The following is a 14,007-nucleotide window of genomic DNA, read 5'->3' as shown; positions in this document are numbered from 1 at the left end:
AGATAGATAGATAGATAGATAGATAGATAGATAGATAGATAGATAGATAGATAGATAGATAGATAGAGGGCACAGGGAGAGTTGAAGATAAAGGAATGCTATTTGGAGAATAAAATTAAGGGGTGAGAGAGGATTATACTGGAAGAAGGAGAAAGGGAGAGATAGAATTGGGTAAACTATCTCACATAAAACAGACAAGAAAAGCCTTTTACAGTGGAGAGGAAGTGGGGGAAGGTAAGAGGGAATGAGTGAATCTTATTCTCATTGGATTTGGCTTAAGAAGGGAATGACATACACACTCAATTGGGTGTGGAAATCTATCTTACCCTACAGGAAAATAGGGAGGAAGGGGATAAGAAAGCAGGGGGGTTATAGAAGGAAGGGCAGATTGGGGGAGGGGTAATCAGAAGCAAATACTTCTGAGGAGGGACAGGGTCAAAAGAGAGAATAGAATAAATGGGGGGCAGAATTGGATAAAGGGAAATATAGTTAGTTTTTCACAACATGACTACTATGGAAGTGTTTTGCATGACTACACATGTATAACCTATATTGAATTGCTTGCCTTCTCAATGAGTGTGGGTGGGGAGGGAGAAAGGTTGAAAATCTGGAATCCAAAGTTTTAAAAACAAATGTGAAAAACTGTTTTCACATGCAACAGGGAAATAAAATATACAGGTAATGGGGTACAGAAATCCATCCTGCCCCACAGGAAAATAGAAGGGAAAGGGGATAAGAGAAGGGAGCAGAGACAGAAGGAGGACAGATTAGGGGAAGGGGTATTCAGAATGCATGCTGTCTTGAGTTGGAGGGAGGGACAAGATGTGGAGAAAATTTGGAATTCAAAATCCTGTGGAAGTGAATGTTGAAAACTAAAAATAAATAAATTAATAAAAGAAGAATTAACTTATTGCCCCCCCTCACCAAAAAAAAGAAGGGGCTTAGTTTTCTGGAAAAAAAAAAAGAAATCAGTGCAAGGAATGATAATCAAAGAATTGCAAGACTACCTGAAAATCATAACCAAAGGTGAGAGAACTTGTTGAAAGAAGGATTCACAGGGGAGAGAGAGTTGGATCTGAGCTTTGACGGATGGAGAGAATTTAGAAATCTATGGGAGAAGAGGCCATTCCAATCAGCCGGGTTGATGGTGAGATGAGTCTCAGTATAAAATATGGATTAACTTAGTGTATTCAAACAATCCGTTAGTCTGAGTAAATCAGTATAGGGAGTGGATTCAGGGAAGTAATGTAATATTTGGTTGGAAATGGTTGATAGTCCTTGATTATAGAAGGCAGTTATAACTAAGCAGATGAGCTCAGATTTTATGTGGCCAGAAATAAGAAGCAAATGAAGGTCTTTGAGTAGAGAAGTGATGTTATAAGTGATGTTTAAAGAGAATTAATGCCATAGCTATGTGCAAGATGGATTGGGAGGTGAACTAGGAAAAAAATTGTATGAAATAATGAGGCACTGACATTGGAACTATATAAATAAGGAGGATATATATGTATGTATATATATGTATATATCTCATATACACACATAAATATATGCATATGTATATAAAATTATAAATAAAAAATGGGAATTTCAGTTACTGATTAGATATAGGGGACAAGGGAAGGAGATTAATCAAATGTGATTGTCGTTTTTAAGTCTATGTGATTGAGAAGAGGATGGAACAAAGGAGGATTAGAAGGAGATTTGGATTGGGGAGGAGGGGAAAGGAGAACATGAGATGACAAATTGAATTTTAGACATGTTTAGCTTCAGGTAACATTGAAGTGAAAGCATATCTCTGGCAATTGGAAATTCAAGACAGGATTATAAGCAAAAGGAATAGAGATTTCTTTGTCATTCCTGTAGTGGAGATAGTTAAATATATGAGAATAGATGGGCCCTTTGAAACTAGAAATAGAAATATAATACTATGAGATATAGTTTCTAAATTTATCAGACAGGAAAAAGATGGAAAAACTCAGACTATAAAATGGAAATAGATGTGATTGATGAATTTTGGATCTGAGGAAGTGAAATGTAATAATCCTCTTCCTAAAATTATTAGGAATTATATTTTCATTAAGAAATGTTTGTTTTTAATCTATGCCACTCAAACAATAACAATGAAAATAGAAAAGAGTCTTCTTCCCCAGTCCTCCCCATCTTTTGATGAAAACTAGTGTGTTGCAAAGCCATACTGCTTGTAAACTCTCAACATATCCAAACATTTATAATTTGAGAAACTTCAAACAAGTTTAGTCAAAGACCAGAAAATTAAAACCAGAGACCCAATCCATCAACTTAACTCACCCACATGTATTTATGCCTAGAATCTTGAAAGTCTCTTCTGTCATATTACACAACTCTTCCTTAAAGTCTGTTACACCCATAGCATTGAAATAATTTTAATGGCCCCACCACATAAATCAAAGCTCTGTGTGCATGTACATCTTTTCATGTTGTCCGTTTTGCGTGTGTTTCAATTAAGACTCATCTATTGCTTTAGTAAATATTCAGAAACATTCACCAAAATATTCCAAATGGGCTTCAAAGATAATTCTCTCGTTTTCATAATAAAGGAACCAAAAGGTCTCAGGTGGCAGTACAAAATAGGCCACATTCTTCTCTTCTTCATGGATACTGAAGAATCTATAACAGTAGAGTGCAAAATGAGCTATGATGACTGCTAATTACAAGTTTATATGTCCAAAACACAATAATGTATTTCTAAACAAAAATTTCAAAGGTCTATCATGAAAAAATGTACTTTGGGACTTCATATTAATTTAGCTTCTTGAAAGAGATTCACAATCATAAAATTAACTTCAAATGTTCAAATGAAGTCATATCTTAGAGGGCTTACAGGCAATTTACAGTTTGGTCTTAAAAGTAAGAAGTACATAGAAGCCAAGTTTTTGACTATTATTTTCCAGAAATACACATGAAGGTAATTTTTAACAAATGTTTGATCTATTTCCACTTTTCGTTATTGATCATGTACCTACAGCATATTTCTCAAAAAGAGATAACTTCATCCCAAAAAGACAAAACCATCAACCAATTTGCCAATAATATCCCATTTGACATGTTAAAAATAGATGAACATTTGTTAAGTATTAAAATTTAAAACATCGTTTACTCTGTACCAGTGCTAGGTTGAAAAAAAAAACAAAACTAAAGATTTTGAATTCACATAGCAGCAAGAATGCATCTTAATTATATAATTACTTGGAGTAACCATTCCAATCCATCTTATTCATTTTACACCTTACAAAAAAACCCAAACAAACTAATTATAACTATACTCTGAAGAGGAATAAAAATCAACACTATGGTTTATGGGGTTCATTCATTCCTGAATACTCCCTTGCTCTGAATGGGTTATAAGGAAGAAAAACAAAGCTGTCATTAATTTATATTCTTTGTGTTTCCGAAAAAAAAAAAAAACAAATATTGAAGAAATAGCAGAATGTGTAGATAAAGATGGTATCTACTGCCTTTTAAAATATACATACTGAAAAATGGAAGCATACTATTTCAGAGATGTTTGAGGATCAAATGAGAGATATAAAATGCTTTGCAAACTTAAAACATTACATACATACATATACATAGTATTATTATAATTATTATTACTATTGTTATTGTTGAGGGTGGTATTTTGGAAATGAGACCTTTTACTTACTGTTGTGTAGTATAGTGGAAAGGAAACTAAGGTTGGGATCAAAATGTCTGAGGTTGAATATTAGCTTTTGATACTTGCTATAATAATATGGACAAGTCACACAATCTCTCTAAGTTTGAGTTTCTTTGTCTGTCAAATGGATAAAATAAAATCTGTAGGATTGTTGTAAATAAAGTTCTTTTTAAAATGTAAAGTGCTAAATAAATTGTGGGTGACGCTGTTCTTGTTGTTTGTGCATAGACTCATGAAAGGATGAAGAAGTAGGAAAGAATAGCCAAAGGTCAAGGCAATGAGATCGTACACAAACTGGAGCGAGGCTCAAATCTTAAGGGGAAATTGACTAAAAATCTGGAGCTACAAAAACATTAAATGACCGTAACTCTTTAAGTATTGTGCTTCGATGCACAATGCAATGTAAGTGTATTAGGAATACATTGAAATGAAGCCTTTTTTTAGTTGCAAGCAAATTCAGAAATCACTTAGTCTGACTTATAATTGAACAAGAGTCCCTCTTTACAAAATTCCCAACTAGTGATGGTGGCTTGAACACCTCCAGTGATGAAGACTCTACTAGTACTCATGGTGGCTCAGTTGACTTTTGGAGAGGATTAGCTACAGGTGGGGCCATAGTGCATACAGCACCAACCCTGGAGTCAGGAAGACACATCTTCCTGAGTTCAAGTATGGTCTCAGACATTTACTAGCTGTGTAAGCTTGACTCTGAGCATATTACTTAACCCTATTTGCCTTAGTTCCCTTTTCTGTAAAATGAGCTGGATAAGGAAATAGCTAACCACTCCAGTATCTTTGCCAAGAGAGAAAACTGCAAAGGTGTCACAAAGAGGCACAATTGAAAAACAGCAACAACAGTTACAGTAAGCTTTTCCTTACATTCAGCCAAATGGTCTTTCTTCTGACTTCTATCTATTGTTTTAAATTCTGCTCTTTGAGGTCTAAGAATGACTTTCAACTTTTGTCTTTATCTCCCTATCACTGGGACCTAGCATGATAACTTGCATGTTGTTAGCGTTTAACATATGTTTACTGATTTTAATTGAGGCAGGTAGGTGGGCTACTAGTTGAACATTGAAGGAACCTGAGAGGTAGTATGGAGGGTGGACGTGGTGGCAAGACAACTGAGTTCAAATCCTGTCTCAGACATTTATTGACTAGAGACCCTAGCCAAGTCAGTTTATCCATCCCAATCTCAGATTCCTTATCTGGAAGACGATTAAATCACAAGGTCATTGTGAGGATCAAATAAGATGATGTATATAAAGGGTGTTGCACAATCTTAACGTTAGCTGACGTTCTTAAGTACTATTAAGATTAGTAGCTACTACTGGGGGGATACAGGAAGTATCTGATAGGCTGATAATGCTGCCCGCCGCTTGCCCACACTTCTCTGTAAAGAGAACCAACTGAGAGTAGACAATTTCCACTTTTCTGAACACAGTTCTTACCACTGGAGAAGAGCTGATCACATTTTTATTTCAAGAGTCAAGGCTTCAAGTAGCATCATTTCCAGGACTGAACTGTAAATGGTGATCTAGGCTCTAATTTAACATGTGTATATTCTAGATGGTGCTTTACAAACCTGCCAAATTGAGAGTAGAGATGTTGGAGTTATTCCAATCACTTGATTAAATATTATAGGGTTATTTGTGTCATATTCTAGCCTAAGTTAGCAATTACATACTTTTAAACTAGAGACTGATTACATATTTATCTGATAAAATCTGAAACAGTTTCTAGGATAAATATATGTCATAATTTTTTCACTCTAATGACATCTTTATTTATTTCAATTCTGCCAAAACAAATATTGTTTTATAGAACACATGGTACTTTTTTCATCTTTTTTTATTTGATACTAAATAAAATATAATGACAATAGCATTCTTCTATTCCTATCTTCAAATTTTGTTACTTAAAGCAAATAGGGTGGCAAAACTGATCTTTTAATTTGCCTCCTTTCCCTGATTTTCTTTCCTTTTTTTCATTGTGAAAAAAATAACATATCAATTTCTTAGTTTTTAGATTTGATATACCCTCAGTTTATTCCTTCATTGTTTTCTCTCCTCTGTTAGACAGCCTTGTTGGACTTCAATGATTGCTGCTGCAGGTATTGGAAGTCACTGATGTTTGTTTTGACCATTCTTGTGCACATTGGATGTGGTATAAGTGTTCCTCAAATAATCAAACAATAAATAATTAAATAGACATTTATGAAGTGTCTACTATGTGTCGGTCGCTGTGTTAAGAGCTGAATATACAAACGAATATTTTCAACAATGAAGAACAAGTAGAAAGGGACTTGGGCAAGTAAATAGGGTCAAGCGAAAGTGTTGGTTTTTGTATGTGGGGAAGGTGAAGAAGAACTTTATTACAATGCATGTGTTTTGAAGTTTTATTTATTGGTGCACATGCCTTGCTCCCCTCTGCCAATGCACACCTTCCTTCCCATGTACACTGCAATCTAACGATGTTGGCTTCTTCAGTGTTTCCTGGACAAGACACTCCATCTCTTGTTTTAATGCATTTTCAGTGATTGTCTCCCATTCCTGGAATTTTCTTCATCCTCATCTCTACCTCCTGGCTTCCTTGTCTTTCCTTGAGTTTCAACTAAAATTTCACATTTTTCAAGAAGCCTTTCCCATCCCCCATAATCTTAGTACCTTTCTTCTGAAATTACCCCTAATATATAATATATTTCTGTACCTATATCTATGTCTGTCACTTTCCATAGCTCTATTTATCTTGTTTGTACATACCTATTTGCATTTTGTCTCCCTCATTAGACTGTGAGCTCTTGAGGAGCTAGCATTTCCTTCCCTTTACCCCCTACTCCTTTCTTTGCTTTATCTAGCAGTTAGCACAATGCTTGGCATAAAGCAGGTGCTTAATAAATGATAATTGATTGATTGACACAAGGTCCTCATTTCCCATCGGATAAAAAGATATGTGATATGTGTGTATGTATGCATGCAAGCATGTATTTATGTATGTATGGCATATATGTATGTATGTATGTATGTATGTATGTATGTATGTATATACAGGACCATAACTCTTGGAGATAAGAAACTCATTCTTCCATAATTCTGGTCAGAAGTAAAGAAAATTTGGGACACTTTAGGAAGTGGATAAGATAACCTTATCTTTTTTACAGGTTCTTCACTAGATTCAAAGCCATTGCTGTAGTGAAAATATATACAAAAGACACAACTTTAACTTCTTGAGTTTCATAAGTATCATGGTAACTAATATGTCTATGGTCCTTTTAAGTTTTTACAGAGCTTTGCATGTATTATTTAATTTGATCTTTGAAACGACACTTCAAGATGGATACTAAAGATATTATTATTAACCCCATTTTACAGATGAAGAAATTGAAGTTTAAAGAGACAAAGTGACTTGGGAAAGGGGCTCAAAAGATAAATTCTCCCCACTCCAAAACAAAAAAAAGAGCGAGCCCTCCACAACTCTTAGTAACTGCAGAAGGGATGGCTTCTTCTGATCAGAGTCCATCCTCCATTAATGACTCCAGTCACTAATCAGTTTCAATGCAGCCCTTGTTACTGGGAACCAATAGGTAATGGTCTATAGCATCCCAGCAAGGCTCTTGCTCCTTAGTAAGAAGCCAGCACAAATATCCAACTCTGTGAGAGGTGGCCCAGACCAATAAATTCCTGATTACCTCTTTTACTCTAATATTGCAAAGCACTTTGGCTAGTTAGTCAATAGTCATTGATTCCTCTAAGTGTTATAGACACTACAGAAACACACACCACACCACGCTCACACATTCCACTCCCCTCCCCCACTCAAATGAATTTAACCAACTCCTTTGATGGAGGATGACAAACTCTTTTAAAGAAATCACAATTTGCAGGCACAATTTCTCAAAACACTAAAATTTATTAAGAGATGTTGCCTAGTGTGATTTTTCAAGGTTTCTGGATGATGTTTAAGCATAGATATGCCATTTCTTAGATTCAATTCTTCCTAAAGATAAATTTTGAAGGACCAGATTATATTATACAAAAGACACTGGGTTAGCTTCAAGGCAGAAAACCATTGGGTTTAGTAAATCCATATTTCCCCACATTTCTCTACTTTCCATAAAAAATACAATCCTAAGTCTGAGCAGAAATCCACTTATTTACCATATTGCAAGAATCTTTACTAAGGAAAATATATTTGAGCTAAAGAATGATGCTTTTTTGTCTTGTGCTTTTCAGTTTTAAAATTGAAGAATTTTAAAGAAGAAATTCAATGTGTTAAATCCCTTCACTAGAGCAATGATAGCCATTATGAATGGAAACAAGATAGAGTGTGCTCAACATTTTGTTGCTGCTTCCATTTCTACTGTGCTTTTAAAAAAAGCAAATAAGTCCAATGTTTCAGAGAAAAAGGTTTTGAAGTGCATTATTTTCTTAAAACTTTATCCAAGAAGCAATGTAATGGCCGCTTTATTTTATAATATTGAATTGTACCTCCATATCATTCAATACGCTTTAGCTAAATATTTATTTTACTGAGTAATCACAAGTTTTCCCACTTTCCGAATTATTCATCTTTCCCACAATTTGAAAATCTAGACTAGATGACAGAAAATTATTTTAACAAATGTAGACAATGTGATAAGATAAAAACATCAAATAGAATTTATTACCTTTATCTTAGCATGAGGAGTATAAGAAGTTGTTTATATGAAGGGGAAAGGAAAGGAAAGGAATAAATATTTATCTAAAGCCACCTATGTTCCAGGCATTATACTAAGTGCTTTTACAAATATGTCATTTGATCCTCAGAACAATCCTTTGAAGTAGATGCTATTATAGTCCTCATTTTACAGATGAAGAAACTGAGGGAAACAGAGATTACATGACTTGCCCAGTATGACACAGCTAGTAAGTATCTGAAGTCACACTGGAACTCAGGTCTTCCTAACTCCAGAGCCAGTTCTCTATACACTGCACCACCAGCTGCCTCTATAGAGCTATGATGTTCAATTCATTACCATGACTTACTTTATTTGGATTCTTTGATGGACCAATTATTCCATTGGTATGAATATGCCCTCTGCTGATGAAGAGAATGACCATTGCATGCCTTTTTAGTTTTTGATTCGTGTCCATGTTTTGTATTATAATAGTAATAGAACAGCTATACAAAACAGGAAACATTCTTCTTTCTTTTAATATCCTTTTAAAGATCAACAATGTCTTATACTAACAAAATAGTAAGAGAGAATGTTAGAGGTTTCATGTACAAATGGAAAACCATTCATTATTTGAAACACACCACCAACACAACAATGTCAAGAAAAATGGTAGAAAATGTGACATTTTTCAGGGAGGTAACTAAAGCCCATTATGGCTTTGCCTAGACTTAAATTCATTATCAGCTTTCCTAAATAGAGTTAAATACAACTTTAAAATTAAAAAGAGAGAGTGAAACAAAAACATCTTATCAATCACTTGATATACACAACAGATAATGTCAAGCTATATGGTGCTACCACAAAGCATGTTAAATAAGATTTTCATCTTGTGAATAGTTTCTCTAAGGATATCAAAATGCCATTTTGACTAAATAAAGGTAAAAAAAAAAATTAACATACCTCTATGAAATATGGAGAGTAAGTACTCTGACCTTCAATCTGCAGAAGACGTTGAACCAATGGATGGAGGTGATAACTATGAATACTTTGATCTCCTACAGACAAGACAGAATGAATGTAAAGTTATCAAGGCTGTGGTTGAGTACATGAATAGACTTACTGACTGGAACACATTTAAAGTAATTAACACCTACACAATGGTAGTCTTAATATACAATTTCAGAATTAGAAAATGAACCATAAAAGATTTGGAAAGTAACCTAACAAAAAGCCATAAGTTATTCATGAACAAAAAAAGGTCCAACACCCCCAGGCAGTTAAAGAAAGATGAATACATACATCCCCACTGAAAAGGAGAAGGGAGATGGGTAACATTTTAGAATGCATGATAAATAGGTTTTTAAAAAGGCTTTTTTAAAAGTAGATATCATTCCAGCAAGCAATAATAAAAGATGCTATCAGGTACATCCCACTTAATTTATCAAATAAAGTGGTTTAACTCTGGATAGGGACTTTAAATAGCTAATGTAAGATCATAAATGGATGGCAACCTCATGAGCCCAAAGAACACAATATTGACGGAGAAGAGGTATGCAAAATGATTGAGGTTGTTTATGACAACGGAGAGATTTATGATGCCAAATCAGGCCTGGGTGACTGACATCAGAAAGTACAGAAGGGACTGTTATCCTTAAGGAGTCTATACTAATTTATAGAGATAGATCATACACTGAAGTGGTGGCAATTGTGCAACTTATCACTGAAAGTTGCAAAAAAATTATCGTCTACTTGATATGTAGAAAAGATACAATCATTTATTTCTAATAGCATAAGAGGACCCCATATCCTTATTAACTAACAGGTAACAAATCTCCATACTATAAATAAAAACACCAATCATCCTTGAGAATCAATCAATTAACCATATTGTAATCAGAGGATCAATATAGAAAAATGTTGGAAATATGGGATATATTGGATATATGATATCTGGATATCAAATTCATCCATTAAAAAGAACATTTTTATTATGTGTAAACATGCTGAATATTCACAATCTCCAAACTACATGGAATGAAAAGCTTTTAAATATAAAGACCTAGTAGAAGAAATTGAAGTGTGTGGCAACAGGACAAGGTGTATATCATCTCTACTGTCCTATTTGCCACCAGAGTTTCCCCAAAGAGGCTTTCAGTGAGTCCATGAAAGATGAGTTTACATTCCAATGTTACTGTTCTGTTGTTTCAGTCATGCCCGACTCTTTGTGACTCCAATTTTGGGGTTTTCTTGGCAAAGATACTGGGGTGGTTTGACATTTCTTTCTCCGGGTCATTTTTTAGATGAGGAACTGAGGCAAATAGGGCTTGGCCAGGGTCACATAGCTAGTGTATTACAATACTTTAAATCAGTTGTAAGAAACAATCATTGTATCCACCTGTGCGATGGTCTACAAAACATTAAAAAAGTACTAGAATAATAATATCAGTAAATCGGCTTATCTTTGGCTCATTTCCATCTGAATTTCATCGAAAAGGATGAGAAAAATAAGATAACAGTGATGATGATGACATATAAGCTCAATAGCTCCTTTATGTAGCATTTAGGGTTTTTAAAGTTGCACATCTCTTTTTCTTATCCTCAGAATGACACTCGCTTTTCATTCTGGCCATATGTCTCCTTGGTTTCAATTGAACCATCATTTGTGAAATTCTTATTATTTCAAGGGAAGTTTTCAAGGGCTTTGAGATAAGAGATTAAAAAAAGAACATAGACCCTACTTACAAAGACCAAACAGTTAAATTTAACCGATATCTATTAAGCACCTACGCATGTGGAAGAAGTATTGCACCATAGATTAGTGTGTGCAGCACTGAGATTGAGATCAGGAAGATTTGGGATCAAATCCTGCCTCTGACTCTTAATAGTAATGTGACCATTAGTAGAACTTAACCAGCATGAACTGCCAATAAGTCTTTAAGATTTATCCACTTACTGGTATTTTGTTGATCTGTACTGGTATCCCCTGATTTAATCTTTGATCCTCAGTGTAGATCATAGGTATACAAAAGACAAAAATGTCCTCAATAATAAGTCCCTGTCCTCAATAATCACATAGTCTACTGATGGCTAGGGGAGGATATGCAGCATGTACACAGATTAGTGTGTCCTGATAGCAAAGAAGCAATTAAGGATGGACAAGCCACAGGTGACTGCTGGTGGAGAGGAATCAGGAAAGGTTTTAGAGCAAGTTTATCGAAGATGAGCTTTGATAGAAAACAATAATTCTGAGAAATAGAGACGTGGAGCAATTGTATTCCTAGGGTGGGTGATGATTTGTGTGAATTTTTGGAGATAGGGGATAAAGAGATAAGTTTAGGAATTAGCTAGTAGTAAAGTTTGCCTGGAATTTAGAGCTTGTGAAATAACAATAAGAGTTAGCATTTATATGGTGTTTTTATGATTTGCAAAGGGATTTATAAATATTCTCATTTTATCCATACTGTCAGGTACAATAGTATCCTTATTTTACAGATTAAGAAACTGAGGTAGACAGAGGTTAAATGACTTGCCTAGGGTCATACAACTAGTCAGTATCTCACGCTGGATTTGAACTCAGGTCTTCCTGACTTTCTGACTCCAGGTCCAGTCTGTCTCTAAAATGGAATACTATAAAGTAGTCTCGAACAGTTAGATAAGAACCAGATTGTTGGAGGCTTTAAATGCCAGTATAAGAACTTTGTAAATTATCCTTTCAAATAATGGGAGCCACTGAAGGTCTTTTACATAATTTATGCCTTGGGAAGATTGTGGTGGCAAATATGGAGGAGAAATTGAAAGAATAGAAATCAGTTAGGAGGCTACTACGGTAGCCCAAGTGAGAGGTGATAAGGTCCTAGACTAAGGTGGTTGTTGTGTGAATGGAGATAAGGGGAGGGATGAAAATGATGTTATGGAGGCAGAATCAAGAAAAAGGGGCAACTGAGTGGATATGAGAAGTAAAGGAAATCGATTAGTCACAGATGACTCTGAGGTTACAAATGGAGTTTTTGGTAAGATGATGGCTCTCAATATAAATAGGGAAGTACGGAGGGGATGACAGTCACTTAACTTGTCTTGCTCAGTTTTCCCATCTATAAAATAAGGATAATAATAGCACCTACCTCCCAAGGTTGTTGTGTGAGTAAAATAAGAGACTATCCATAAAGCACTTTGCAAACCTTAAAGTGATATATAAATGCTATGCTGTTATTATTATTACTCTCATTGTTATCATTATAGCTATTAAATAGAGTTTGATGACATCCATCTTCTATCTTTCTACAATCCATTCATTTATTTCATTTTAATTCAGAGATTGTGAGGTTTCAAAATTCATAGCCAAAAACACCATGAGTTGAATGTTGTTGCTAAAGATACGGGATTTTGCAGCAGGGAACAATTTGAGATGATGGAAAGCATCCAATTTCTTAATGATATCATGTCCAATCACTTTCTACTACTTAATTTTGGATCTAACTCATTAACCATGTGGTAACCTGTAACTTCTTCCACTTTTGTTTTCCAGTGTAGATGGAAAAAAATACATCTTCCACTAAGCAGCGCTTCTTGGGACTCCATCGTGTACTCCGGAATCTCATCATACTGTAAGATCACTTCATCCCTAAAACACATATCTCCTCAATGGTCCCTACACCTGGGGCCCCATCTTGCTTTTGATTGTTGGGAGTGGAGGGTGGACAATGGAGTGCTCCTTCTAGATTTGCCATTAAAGGAACTCTCTTAGGGCCATTTTTCTCTTCATTTCTCACAATTAAAATGAATTGTAGTAACCCATACCTTAGAATATGATGAAACGTGCTTCCTAAACCTATGGGGGTGCTACAGGTAAAGAATGTTACATATGCTCTATGTGTAGATTGTATAGGTTGGTTTGACTTCATTGTTTTGATTCATTGCCTTTACTCATGACAACTGTTTGATACAGTACTAACTTTTTTATATAAAGAAAGCTTCAAAGTGGAACATATTGGTTAGTGAAGTGCTATAATGAGCACAAGGCATCAAACAAAACTTTAAAAAAAGAAGAAAATCAAAGAAGTAGATAAAATTTAAAATTAGACCATCAAAATGAAAAAAAAGTTGAATACCTTTAAAATTATATGTAGCACACTACTGTCTTCTTAAAGAAAATATTTATGTTTATAGATGTAATATTGCTGGGAAAATTACAAGACTTTGGTCTATTTCATCTTTTGATCTTGAGTTGCCAAGAATTTGGTACCAGTTAGTCATAAAAAAGCATTTATCAAGTACTTACTGTGTGCCAGGCTTTACATAAGCACTTGGGGGATACAAAGAAAAGCAATCCAGTGGGGGAGACGACCTGAAAAGAACTATGTACAAATAAGCCAAATACAGGATAAATTGTAGATGATTAATAGAGGGAAGGCACTAGAATTAAGGGAGATTGTGAAAGTCTTCCTATGTGGGATTTTATTCTGGGACTTAAAGCAAGCCAGGGAAGCCAAGACTGATTTATTAAATCTCTTTCTGGTGCGTTCTTATTTTTCCATTTTTATTACATTTTACTCACTTACTTTCTTCACTCCACTCTCCTCCATAGACTTTGAGGTTCAGGAGTACTAGCCTTCTTCCTGCTCCTTACATACAATCTCTTGTTTCCATATCTTTG

The sequence above is a fragment of the Vombatus ursinus genome, unplaced genomic scaffold (genome assembly GCF_900497805.2).
Source record: "Vombatus ursinus unplaced genomic scaffold, bare-nosed wombat genome assembly UNPS02014821.1, whole genome shotgun sequence".
Taxonomy (NCBI): Eukaryota; Metazoa; Chordata; class Mammalia; order Diprotodontia; family Vombatidae; genus Vombatus; species Vombatus ursinus.
Note: the sequence above shows the minus strand (reverse complement) of the source record.